Raw genomic sequence first — 14,292 nt, forward strand, 5'->3', positions numbered from 1 at the left:
ACAGTTAGTTTGTAACAATAAGAATCTCATAAAACTGAGACCTTGTCTGGAAACCTAGTATTACCATGTAGAATGGCGGCTAGGTCCCACAACTCTATTAAAGACGGTAAATATAATGCGTATACTGAACAATCATTATACTTACAGTTTGTAACAATCTTTTAAAACTGAGACCAAGTCTGAGACTGACAATCCATGTAGAACTAAGACAAGTCTGATAAGACCAGGTCTCACAACCCTAAATGGAGGCAAATATTCTGGATTACTTGGTGTACTTACAGTTGTTATCAGTGAGTCTAACCAGACATAAAACGGCCACTTAGTATTTGACTTTGTTGGGCTAATATCAGACGAAGATTTTTGAATGGTCATATCTCAGCCAAGAACAATGATATCAAGCTGTAACTAGCAGGTATGGTTATTAAGTGTTAACATAAGTACATTCAGGCATTGATTTATGTTAAATCCCTATTCTTTGGCTAATGTATAGGCATACCGTGCTAGTTAGAGTTTGAAATATTCACTCTTGGCTGAGATATTATACCGTTCAAAAATCTTCATCTGATATTCACCCATACCCAAAACTCACAAAAATACTCCTACCACATAGCCATTGTTATGTCTGTTACGTGAGCTCACAAGAAGCATCTGATACACCAATAACCAGGTCTAATCACTACGTACAATTGAAACAAGACTAAATAATATAATTTGCATACTCTCAGTGAACTTACTTTTGTTAGCAACAAGCATGGTCAGTGAAATAAGGACAAACAACATGGAACAGGTTCTTGAAAGCACTCAACTCATTAGACGTACATGAGGTAGCAGCTGTCAGCTGTTGACAAAAAGTAGTGGAAAACACGAAGAAATAAGACCGGTTCCCAGAAGAAATGAGACCAGTTTCCACAAACCTAAACGAAGGTAAATATAAATTGTATACTGGACACTTTCAGTGCATTCACTCACAGATGTTAGCAATAAGAAGAATCTCCTAGAACTGAGACTAAGTCTGTAATTCCTGAAAAGAAAATGAATAAAAACACAATCAGGCTTAATGCACTTACAGCTGTAAGTAATTAGAAGATGAGGTCGAACAACTCCATGAAAAAAGAACAAAACTGTCCACATATGGTTGCTACCAGATTCTTTAAAAGAAGCAGCTGCCATTGAAGGAAATTAACACTGCAGATGTCATACACTGACAACCTGGAGAACTAAGAGGTCCAAAAAGAAACTGTACATCTGAAGAGATAATATACAAAATCATAAGAGAAGACCATGCATACTCCAGGGGCGGATCTAGGATTTATAAAAGGGTGGGGGGCTAACTCAAGGTACTAATCTCTTGGGTAGAGATGTGTGAAGCACACTACCCAGCATGCAAAGCATGCTGGAACTAGGGGGGTCTGGGGGCATGCCACCCCAGGAAAAATTTTGAAAAATAGATGCTAAAATACTGCAATTTGGAGACATTTACACATAAAATTCATAATATTTTCTGCCTGTAGATATTTTATATACTGCCTTTAGATTGTAGATATGGCTCTCTGAAGCATTTTGCTAATGGAAAAGTTTGGGTAGGTTACAGACAACCAAGTACATGATGCACCCCTCTCACAATTGCACAACACTTAATAGGTGCATGTTAGAATAATAATGTTGAAAGTGGAAAATTTTGAAATTTGAACAATACAAGATTGAATCTGAGAGCATTTTCAATGGAAATTGTGTACCTGAATTAAGTATTGTTATACATGTAAATTGCACAAGTAGATGAATGAAGCCCTTTACACAGACCAATGCACTCCATTGTATGCATAGGTGCAGGTAGATTTGGAAAAATTCCATAACAGAACTAACTACATGTTTCCAGTGAATGCTCTATTAGAGTAGTTAGCTGACTGCTCTATTAGAGTATCTCGATCTTGTACACCTCCAATGCTGATCCGAGTCCTTGTTGCATAAACTTTAGCATAAATCCACTGATAATACCTTGGAAAGATGTTTATAAGGTGGTTTTATGAGTATTTGTATTATTAGTGATCATATAATTATGCTAAGACAAAATTTCATTATAATACTCAGCATATTGATCAAATAAAGCCTAAATATGAAGGGGGGGGGGGGGGGGGGGCTTCAGCCCCCAAATCCCCCCCCCCCTAGATCCGCCCCTGTACTCTTACTGTTGATGGCTGATGAACCGTGTCCACTTGTCGTCTGCCATAAGCTGAGATAACAGGTTATAAAACATGTAATACGTACACAGCAACACCAAATTCGAATCATTTGCAGCTAGGCCTGGTATTGTCATACAATACACAATAAACAATTTAATATGGCTAAACCTATCGTGCAAGCTATCATTTTAGTACTCATCTAGAGATGTTTTTAATCACTGCCATCGTAGGAATTGTCCACCACGCCACTTCACCACTACAGCCAGCATGGATGTACAGTTGTGGTCCATAACTATCACCATGAGAGCATGACTCATTGGACGATGGCGCCGATCGCGCACACTCTCTCCGCAAGATACACCGTCATTATCACTCACACTTACAACCTCTGATACAACAATAGCGACAAAGATGGCAACTTAATTGCATCTGATATGCATGCGCACACCACTGACTCCTTCAATTTTAAACAAGCATTACTACGAAATTTTGCAGGTGTGCTAACTGTGCAAGAAAATCTGGATTTGTATGACTCTTAGAAAGAATTTTTCTGGTATTATATGCTTTGCCATATGAAAATGTGTGCTTATGAAATTATCACAACAAAGCTAGCTGTATAGTGATTAACAAAAGTGCACTTATTGTAAAATCATCATCATGACTTTGTTTGATATAGTAAAAAAAATATCTTAAGTCACATGCTGTCTGTATAAACAAAAGTCCATGACTGAATAATGAGATGGTGAAGCTAAAAAGTTATCATGCACATTTAGTTAAGTAAACAAAGCCATACAAAGAATGTGTATTAAACTAAAGTATAATCTGATGCTGCAAGCAAGGGCAGTGTGTTGGGGTCCATGGGTTCCATAATATTTAAATTAAATTTTGCATGCCGGCTTGATGAACTTCTAATGAATACAGTGTAGCAATAATTGTGGTGTGTTATATAGTTTTAGCTAATCGGCAAAGATTTGCTGACTACTTGCATATACCCATATAATTATTAATAGTGCTGTCATTAACTATAATTGCATAATATTGTGACCGGTTTTGTGAAAAGCAGTCTTTTCATGCACACATCCAATTTGCCAACTTTAACAATTCATAGCTTCAGACAGATTAAAGGAAACTATTGACTTCAAAGTTTGTCAATAACGTTGCTAAATGGGTGAAAGATTTTAGGACTATATATACAGCTCCTATATGGATTGGTGTTAAAGGTTTATTTTCAGAAATCCAATTAGATTATTATACAGTGTGTTTGGTGGTCAAGAACTTGCAGAAAAAGTTCACAAACAAGTATAAGAAAAATTAGGATTTTAAACTAGAGTAGGGACAATGTAGTAGCAAGAGTCCATAATAAGAGAGAGTGTCTTACTTCAATATGCCTTATCAAAAATGAACCCGTTAAGTATAAATGGACTCTTGGTAGTAGCTACCATGATAAAAAGTACCGAAACAAGCTGGATTGGAGTAGAGCTGTACCGATATGGGTTTTTGGCATGTACCGATATCCGATATGGATACCACCAAAAGAAGCCGATAACCGATAGTCGATCCAATATTTGCATCACAAGCAAAAGTCATAGTTAATCAATGCAAAAGTGTACAGTTATCTACTCTACAACAACATGTGGATATATTCATTGCTCACTCTATGCCTGTGATAATAGTGTCTTGGGTTTCTATTGTGCAATCCAGACAATTAGGCACCCACAAACATTTTTATGCAAACTCCCATGGAGCCTTAAACGGATATTTCTGCATTACTCTGCATTTTATTGGTTTGTGTGAAGGCTGGTACAGTAGGTTTTCTTGGTTATCCTGTGACCGTTCTTTTTTATTACAAAGGTACTATATATAACTGCTTCATTTATTTAAGACTGATAAGCTTTCCAGCAACAAACACTAGAATCACGTGTATTTGTATGGCAGCTTCTCCGGCGTAGCGTAGCGCTTGCTGTAGAGTGAAGAATAAGCCACTGCCACTGAACAGCCACATGGATAACGTAGAAAAAACCAATATTATAATCTGTTTATGCACAAACTATTGCTGTATAAATATCGGTAGCGATATCGGTCCTCGTACTGCTCTGTACCGATGCCAACTGATATTGTCGGTAAAAAATGCCATATCGGTGGCCAATATTTTGGCTGATCCGATTATCAGTACAGCTCTAGATTGGAGTAGTATGTAATGTCCAATTGTTGTAAAACAATAAGGAGCAAATATTTCTACTGTTATGTGGAGATGAAACACCATTATAAGAAATCAGGGGTCGTAGGCCTGATATTTGAGAAGCGAAAACAATATACAGTGCTGAATGGGATTCTACAGCTACAGGTTAAACATTAACTCGGCTCTGCATCGAAAGTAATACCTGTACCATAAAATTACATGCAGTACCTTAAATGCCAAAATGGTCGGACTGAAGGTGGTCTAAGGCTGGCAACTAAATTTTATAAATCTTTAGGAAATGTATAGGTTTTAAACACAATACACTACGCACAACACGAACTTACGTGGGTCTGTATCCAAGAGACTTAGCTCCTTATCATCTTCGTTTGCACGTAATCTCATCTCTGTTAACGAAGGATAGATCCTGGTTTTCAGTTATTACTCTCTCTCCACACCGTCTAGCTTTTAATATTTCTAGCGGCGCTCGGTCATGGCTGCACAATACAGAAAACTTGATTCCAGCAGTTTAGCGTCTCTCCTTTGCAGCAAACCCATTTAGACAGGACTATACGCATATTATTATATTGGGATCACGTGATCACATATAATTAAAATTAATAAGTAATTAGTTATAATCAATCAAATGCCTGTCAGTTTAGCTGCAAGTCAGTAGTCTTCAGGAACCTATTGGGGAATAAATGACATTATTTTATGGCAGATATTAATAACAGATGAATGTATGAATGCAGGCACTGGTCACACGTACAAACAACAGTATGAAGAAGTTAGCAAGCAAGCAAGCACTCACCTAACTCCCTCCCTCTCACTCACTCACTCACTCACTCAATCAATCAATCAATCAATCAATCAATCAATCAATCAATCAATCAATCAATCAATCAATCAATCAATCAATCAATCAATCAATCAATCACTCACTCACTCACTCACACACACACACACACACACAGTTACTGCATTTAAATCAGCACACAATTCAATTCTATTAACACCTTATTTCAAGTATGTGTATACAGGGCTATTTTGTACAGAGCAATTTTGTTTCTACACCCCTGTGTCTGCATCCCTGACAACTTCTTTAATAACAAAAATCATATCCGTGTGAAGTGCAAGTTAAACTAGCAATGTTTTATACTCTGAAGGTAGTCATGTCGTATGTGAATTAGCTACATGAACTCTGACATACATACTTGTAATTTACACACTCACCATATATATTTGCATGGGTCACCAATTTTGAAGGGGCATTGAGAGGTCACCATCCTCACCTCTCGCACTTTATCAGTTAGAATTACAACATTGTACTAAATAATTAGAATAAGCATAATAAAATTACAGATAAATAAACAAACAAACAAACAAACGTAGGACTAGGCATTTCATAAAGAAAAATACATCCCAGACCGTCACTATAGCATCTTTACGCCACTGCTGGATGCATACATCGTGCGTGGGCGGGACAATTCGTGATTCCGTTTGGCCCACAAAATAATTCATAGTAGTGGCAATATAATAAAGACGCCTTGCCTTTTTTTGTGAAGCTTATTGCCAGCTATTTTAGGCCACTCCAATTGGTAATTATGTTTCTGGTCCACCGCCCGCATCCTTTTTGGAGAATGTGAAATTTCAGAAATACATGGGAAAAATGTTGGCATCAAATTTTTTTTAAAAGGCCAGATTTCAGAAACAAATATTGGGCTGGAACAAAGATTTTTTTTTTTCCCGGGGTAACCAGCACCCCTTGCCACCACCCCTAGCACTACATGTTGAAGTGCTAGACAAAAATTGGACTGAGATTAAAGGGAGCAATTTAAATAATTAGGGGGAAGGCACCCGACCCTCTGATAGTACAAGGTCAAGTTCCCTATGGCTGATGGGACAACCACTGTGGGAGCGCGCCCCCCTAAGGTACGCAATCGCTGAGCGGAGCAACGAGAAGCTGATGCGACAACGTAGCCAAGACATCGCGCTGCTGTAGGGAACTTCTCTCTTCAGGGACAGTAAGTAGGCTAGACGTTTGTAAAAGATGCTGGTACATCCACTGATTCCACCAAACGTTGAAAAGACTAATGGGGTAAATGAACCCATCTCAACCTCCCTAATCCTCTGCTCATATTTCCTACGTTTCTCCTTTTCAAATCTCCGATACAATGAAGCCACTGGTGTAGCACGGTATGACGAAGCAGTTGGATTAAACACCTTAACATAAAAGAAAGCCCGTTGGTGGTGACCATCCCAGAACCCAACAGCTGAAACATCCAATCGTGCTCCATCCTCACGATTTGCAGTAGCGGCGTATGTGAGTGTTTCACCAGAGAGAGACTGTAAAGGGGGCTCAACACACACATCAGTACAGACTTCTGACAGGATGGCAGCAGTAAAATCCCTAAGTTCGTTGTGCCGAAGGGTGGGGTAGCCACCTGTAGGGCAGTTCATGGAGTGGTCCACAGAGAATCCTTGACCACAAACACACTGGGTTGGCAATCCAGATGGGAGCCACCCATAGCGTAAGCAGAGAGCATCACGGAAGGCACCCTTATGCAGAGCAAAACCATGCTCCTCTACAGGCAAAGCGGAAAGCCAAGAGGAGGCCCCTTTCTCGCTAGACAGTGCCACAATCCTCTGCAGACCAACTGGTAATGATTGACACAAAGTGGCAGCGACCTCATCATGCGCTCGATGCTTCATTCGCACAACTTCACACTTAGCCGAGCGTTGGGCCTCCAAGGTGTCAATGCTAAATGTTAGCTCCTGCTGAACAATCAAAGCAACAAGCGCAGAGGTAATCTTCACAGAAGAATCAAACTCAGCATCAGAATGAGATTTGGGATCACAGATACCAAGACCACCCAGCTGGAACAAAGATGCTAAATTAAGTATCATAATTTTCCTTTTATCACTGAAAACCTGCAAGAAATGGGCATAGTGCATAGTACAGATCGATATACTCTAATAGAACAGTCAGTAAATCACAAGAAACTCTAATTGAGCAGTCACTTCATTGTTGCTTTGTTGCTGAATTCCGCCCGCCCGCACCTAAAACTAAACTTCAAATGACCAGAAACATAAAAACAAATTGGAGTGGCCTTACTTTTACGTGTTCTTGTGCTTGGGCGCCCCACCCACCCCTCCCCTCCCTTCCTTCCTCCCTCCCTCCCACCCCCTTATATGCTACACGTGTAATATTATGGTAGCCTGATAAAACTTGTTAAATTTAATAGGTTTTTGTGCAAGTATTTAAATACTCTAATACAACAAACAGCACTTTTTGACAAATGTGCAGAAATGTAAATTTCTTGTAATGCACAGTAGGGATATTTGGCGGCAATGCTTCTTATTGTTTTACAGCAATTGGACATTACATATTACTCTAATCCAGCTTGTTTCAGTACTTTTTATCGTGGTACTACTCTAGTTTAAAATTCCTAATTTTCTTATACTTGTAATCAATCCAGTCGTACTACAGATAATAAAGTACTAAAGTGTCACCATGAATCAACATTTACGCTGCGCAGAGTGGAGAAAGAAATAGAACACAAAAGAGGACAAAGGTAGGTCCATGATATAATTATACATTGTTGCTGCTGCACAAATAGGGCTGAAGTAACATCAAACAGTGAAGAATCATGCCCATAGCCTTGTCAGTACTTGAGTTATACTTGACTGAAGGAGTCAGTTAGTCAGTCAGTCAGTAGAAAATTCTGTTAAATAAAATTTGTAAAAGAATTTTTATGGGCTTGGCTATGCCTAACTAATTGCTAAGTTGTCATGAAAGATAATGAGACTGGTTTTTGTGGGAAAGAAAGCCCAAACCATGATCCTTACTCTAAAATACATACTGTATGATACATCTGATTCATTTTGTGATACTTGGCACTTTAGGTACTTCATCAACTAATACCAGTTTTGAACCAACTGGTAAGAAGTTATTTCTGTACAGTGTAGATGTGTGTGTACTGATAATTAATTATATGGATACATAAAATTTATGATTATATCCCGGTGAAACCATACATTAAAGTTTACATGAACTGATTTGCCATACAGTCTCAATAAGGTGTTGATATGGGCTGCAACAACAACCAGCAAAAAAACCAACAAAGTGAAAGTTGTAGCATTTGTAGGATTTGATACTAATCACTGTAAGAAAATGATAAGAAATATACACTGTTGTGCATTTTCTGTATCCATATATATAATACATTTTGCTTCATGAATACAGTATATCTATGTATAATGTAGTTGATTTTCAAGTGAAGTCCTCATCAGATTCTATATCCACTGGAGCTGCTGTTGCCTTATCTTGTTCACTCACTTTCCTCCTATCAGTCACTACTACTGCTATCATCACCTTCATCATCACCTATATGTTTGTGAAGAAAAGAAAAATAAAAGAAAAAGCAGTGCAACCATCTGTATGTATTAATCCAGGTGGAGTCGATGAACCAATGAGCTTATCCAGTAGGATCCCAACAACTAACCATATGGAATCAGACCCAGCTTACTATAGATCTGAGTTGCAGCAGAATCCTGACTGTGGTGCAAATCAAAATACCATGGAAAATGATCCTGGTTATGAAGAACATAATCAGTAAACTAACATTTGTAAAGTTGTAGTGCATGTAGATAATACGTTGATAGTTATATGCGGCTATGCTGTATACGCCATTGTAAGCATGTGATTGATTAATAGTGCATATCGTTATCTGGTGTAGTAGCTGTATAGACATACTCTAAGGTTTCCCATCATTATGGAGTGATTAATATTGGAAGCCAAATACTTACAGCTGTATACACACTAACTTTAGCTACTAGCTTCACCATTGTTATTAATAGAGGTGTTGTATTATCATTTACCTATACTGTGCAAATTCAAAAAAATCAAGAGGAGTGTAGAGACAAAGCAATAAGAACAATCACAATAATGAAATACTTTATGCGAATTAGAGTCTTTGAGTAAGTTAGGTAAACTGTTCCATAATATCAAGACACACAGGCCCAAGAAGCCGGCGCGCCACACCGTGAGTACATTGACAGGAAGAAAGAAAACGTCATTTTCACACCGTTGTATCTCGGTGATCCCTCATCCGATTGGAACCAAATTTGTTACAAAGTTGCCCGCCAGCCAGGGGAGTCTACATTCCAAATTTGAAGGCAATCGCTCCAGCCATTTCCGAGATACGAGCTTCCAAAGTTTCGATTTTTTTTCTTCGTTTTTTTTCCTTCTTCGTCTTTTCGCACACGTGCAAAAATTGCTATAAAACGCACACGCGTGCTTCGATCGCCTTGAAATTTGGCATACAGAAAGGGAGTCCAAAGGCGAATCCTAGCATCAAATTTGGTGCAAATCCGATGAATGGTTCAGGAGTTATTACCGATTATTCGCGTAAAACAAGATCGATTTGTTGTCACGCCTACAGGGTAAACCGCTCCATAGAATGAGTTGAAAATTGCTATGTAAATTGAGTAACCATCGTCGGAGTGCCTTTTGGTGGTTTGAAAGGAATCGAGATAAAGACTACGGAGATATGACACAAAACCCAACCTGTGTCACAATTACGCGATCGATTTTTATGAATAAAAAAGCATTAATTTTTACGCCTACTAGGCAAACCGCTTGGAGCAATGAGCTGAAAATCGGTGTATAGCTGGAATAATCATCATAGAAAGTCCGTGAAATAGTATAGAAGAATTGGATTACAAACCACTGAGTTATGATTCGAAAGCCAACTCCGTGTAGCAAATGCGAGATCGAGATACTCTAATAGAACAGTCACCCTAATAGAGCATTCAGCTACTGTAATTTATTTACTCCATTATAGAATTCTATTACATTGCAAGTTATTCTGTAGGGAGTTCAGCTGCAAACAGTTAATCTTATAGACAGTTCAGCAAGAAGCAAGTCACCCTGTGGAGAGTTAAGCTACAAATATGTCACTGTAAAGATTCAGAACATTACAAGTCACACTGAAGAGAGTTCGGCTATAAAGAAGTCATGCACCCTGTAGAGAGTTCAGCTACAATTAAGTCACTCTCTAGAGAATTCAGCTACACACAAGTCACTGTGGAGAGAGTTCAGCTACAAACAAGTTACCCTGTAGAGTGATCAGTTACAAACAAAACACTTTGCAGAGAGTCCAGCTACAAACAAATCAACCTCTAGAGCGATCAGCAACAAACAAATCAACTTGTAGAGAGATCAGCTGAAAACAAATCAACCTGCAGAGAGATCAGCTACAAACAAATCAGTGTGTTAGTTAGGTTGCTTAAAGCCAAATTTAAAACTAATGTGGACACAAGTAACAAAAGCACCAAACTTTCTCCACATATGTAGTACAACCTTAACTTTAATTTTTTGATAGGATCCATCACATTCTAAAAAGGGCCTTTCCATAAAAGCATTTATAGTTATGTAGCTGAAGAATTTTCAAAATCGACAAGCCATATAAGTGCTAGTTTTGCTCTATTTCATGCAAGAGAACATTATGCAGGGTTAAAGATTAAACCAAGAGCTGATAAACAGTAATATTACTCTCACAAGCTTTATTCAATGCTGACAAGTAATTGTTTCATTCATATATACTGACTGTTACTGGATCTGTACCTTTTCCGTGATACACAAAATTTGACCCATTTTTTGAAGCTTCATAACTTTTTGATTATGGCATATAATAGCCTGAAATTTTCCATGGGTGTAACTACAGTATCTGGCTGCATTCTGGTACTAAGAGCAAGTTCAGTATAAGGAGTCAAGTGTTACATCATTTTGTTTGCTGGTGTTTAAAATGTGTGTACTTTTTGCAAATCCAGTCACCTATAGTTTACAGCGTATACAGCTTGTATGATCCACAAACTGTATAGAGAAATTTCTCTATAGTTGCTCACTATGGAAACTGTAATGTTTGCAGTAATTAGTTTGTGGTATATAAATGAATATCTCTTACATAATATGTTTTATTTTATTTATTTATTAAGGCTTTACAGCACAAGTGCTGAAGGTCTGTAGGACACCTGGTCCTACAGCCCATTCAAGCGTTAATCGGATGACTGCAGGTTCGAGGCTGCCCAGGTCCAGTCATGGATTTTTCTCCACCTTTTCAAACACACTTTCTGTAACAACTTTAAACAGGCTGTAGGACCCTTCAGCACTTGTGCTGTAAAGCCTTAATAAATAAATAAATAAATAAATACTGCAGTCATGCAGATGTCACATCTTATACAGAATTCATTTTGTGCTTGTTTGCAAGGTAGCTATAGCTTGATAACTTACCAGCTTATACTACACCAGCTCTTGTTATTTAGTATGAAAATATGTGTAAGCACTACATGCATGATTTTGTGTTTATGCTGAAATCGCATGCATGACCACAACAATAAGGTTCTTCATACCATTAACCCAGCAGTACAGCTGTATACCATGTAAGATAAAATTCCTTTACTCAAGTCTCAAGCTGAATTAATGCTAAAAATCCATATTTGTAGTAGTGGATATAATGTATAGGATTTCACCAGGGTTTGTGAGAGCAAAGTGTGGTTTAAGTACAGTATAACCGTGGGATGCAGTCACCATGGATTTTTTCATGAATTTCCAGACAGCTTTCATTATGCAATGGTAGAGTATAAATGACTAACTACATACATGTAAATATAATTGCCTTGCTACCAGAGCTTGACTGGACATGCAGGTGTGTATATATCAAATACTATAGTTTTAAAGATGTTTCAGACATATGATGCAATCTGATGAAGTATTGCAATTTTAAGATCAAATTGTAGCAGTGAAAAATAACTTTTAGTATTGCATGTTTACATTCACCATTACCGTGAAACTTAGCAACCAAAGATTACACATAGTTAGCTGTGACATGCTAGGTTAGGATGTAAAGAACACAGAATTGCAATATGTCATCAATCAGTTAATCAAAAGTGTAGAATTTCAACTATGACGTGTTTGGTACAATTGTATGCATACAATATTGGGTAAGATAGCTGTGCTGAAATCACATGCAAAGAAGAGTTCAACTAGCACAGTGGTCATGGTAATTTTATTACTGTGAAGCAGAACTTTATATTATAGATGACTGTTCTAGCAGTAATAGTCTTTCAAATTCCCACATTCAATAAATCAGTCCTGCAAATATAATTTTGACCATGCAGCACTGATTAGTTTTCAGAAGAGCTTAGTTCTTTTCCTTGCTGTTTTTATTTTTGTTATGGTACGCTTGTTGTATCATAAGTAAACAATTGATGAAATGTACTCTACTAGCTTCTCCTATAAGCAAGTACATGGTTAAATTTCTGAGGGGGTTAACGCTCCTAGATCTGGGCTCCTACGCCGGAAATTGTACACTTCAGAGTGAGCTAATCTAAAGATTCCATCTGTCAAAATACGTACATGCTTGAGGAGAGTGCATATGCACTGCACAACACAGCACAACACAGCCTAGGGATACTTGTGGTGGTGGTCTGGTGCATTATTGCATGCTTTAAGTGATTGTGGTTCAAGGGAATGTAAAACGCTGAGTGGAGATGTGCTTATCTTTGTGTTACAGGACTGCCCGACTGCTCTAATAGAGTAATTGTGAATAAAACACAAAAACATAGACATGTGTTAATGAATATTTAAAATTTAGCATAATTTATAACTTAATAACATCCTTTATAATTTAGTGTCACTTGAAATATCCTAGGTTATTTTAAAGTTTCAAATTACTATTTAAAATGCCAAAATTGCAAAAAGGCATATTTCTGAGCCTTGGATGGCTTCCCAGCATGCATGCCTGAGGTGGATCTATCAAAAATTTTAATCTAATGTGGTAAGGAACTCACAGAAAAAAATTGGTGCTTTTGTCAGTTGTGTCCACATTTTTTTGCTAAGCCACCTAACTATGTAGAGAGATCAGTTACACACAAATCAACCTGTAGAGAGATAAGCTAGAAACAAATCACCCTGTAGAGAGTTCAACTACAAAAAAAATCACCCTGTAGACACATCAGCTAGAAACTAGGCACAATGTTAGGAGTTCAGCTACAAGTAAATCACCCTGTAGAGAGTTCAGCTAAAAGAAATCAACCTGCAGAGAGATCAGCTACAAACAAATCACCTTATAGAGAGTTCAGCTACAAACAAATTACCCTGTAGAGAGATCGGCTACAAACAAATCACCCTGTAGAGAGTTCAGCTACAAACAAATCAACCTGCATAGAGATCAGCTACAAACAAACCACCTTATAGAGAGTTCAGCTACAAACAAATTACCCTGTAGAGAGATCGGCTACAAACAAATCACCTTGTAGAGAGTTCAGCTACAAACAAATCAACCTGCAGAGAGATCAGCTACAAACAAATCACCTTATAGAGAGTTCAGCTACAAACAAATCACCCTGTAGAGAGTTCAGCTACAAACAAATCAACCTGCATAGAGATCAGCTACAAACAAACCACCTTATAGAGAGTTCAGCTACTGTCAGTAACAAACAAATTACCCTGTAGAGAGATCGGCTACAAACAAATCACCCTGTAGAGAGTTCAGCTACAAACAAATCAAGCTGCAGAGAGATCAGCTACAAACAAATCACCTTATAGAGAGTTCAGCTACAAACAAATTACCCTGTAGAGAGATCGGCTACAAACAAATCACCCTGTAGAGAGTTCAGCTACAAACAAATCAACCTGCATAGAGATCAGCTACAAACAAACCACCTTATAGAGAGTTCAGCTACAAACAAATTACCCTGTAGAGAGATCGGCTACAAACAAATCACCCTGTAGAGAGTTCAGCTACAAACAAATCAAGCTGCAGAGAGATCAGCTACAAACAAATCACCTTATAGAGAGTTCAGCTACAAACAAATTACCCTGTAGAGAGATCGGCTACAAACACATCAACCTGCAGAGAGATCAGCTACACA

At 38.0% G+C, this 14,292-nt stretch overlaps 1 long non-coding RNA gene across 1 annotated transcript; it reads right to left on the bottom strand.

The window, feature by feature from the left end:
• LOC136249244 (uncharacterized) lies at nucleotides 1–499 on the bottom strand. Its single transcript, XR_010698130.1, has 3 exons — nucleotides 280–499; nucleotides 146–238; nucleotides 1–94 (listed from the first exon to the last, which is right to left on the bottom strand). It is a non-coding gene; the product is annotated as an uncharacterized lncRNA (long non-coding RNA).
• Nucleotides 500–14,292: the final 13,793 nt, after the last annotated feature.

The sequence above is a fragment of the Dysidea avara genome, chromosome 1 (assembly GCF_963678975.1).
Source record: "Dysidea avara chromosome 1, odDysAvar1.4, whole genome shotgun sequence".
Lineage (NCBI taxonomy): Eukaryota > Metazoa > Porifera > Demospongiae > Dictyoceratida > Dysideidae > Dysidea > Dysidea avara.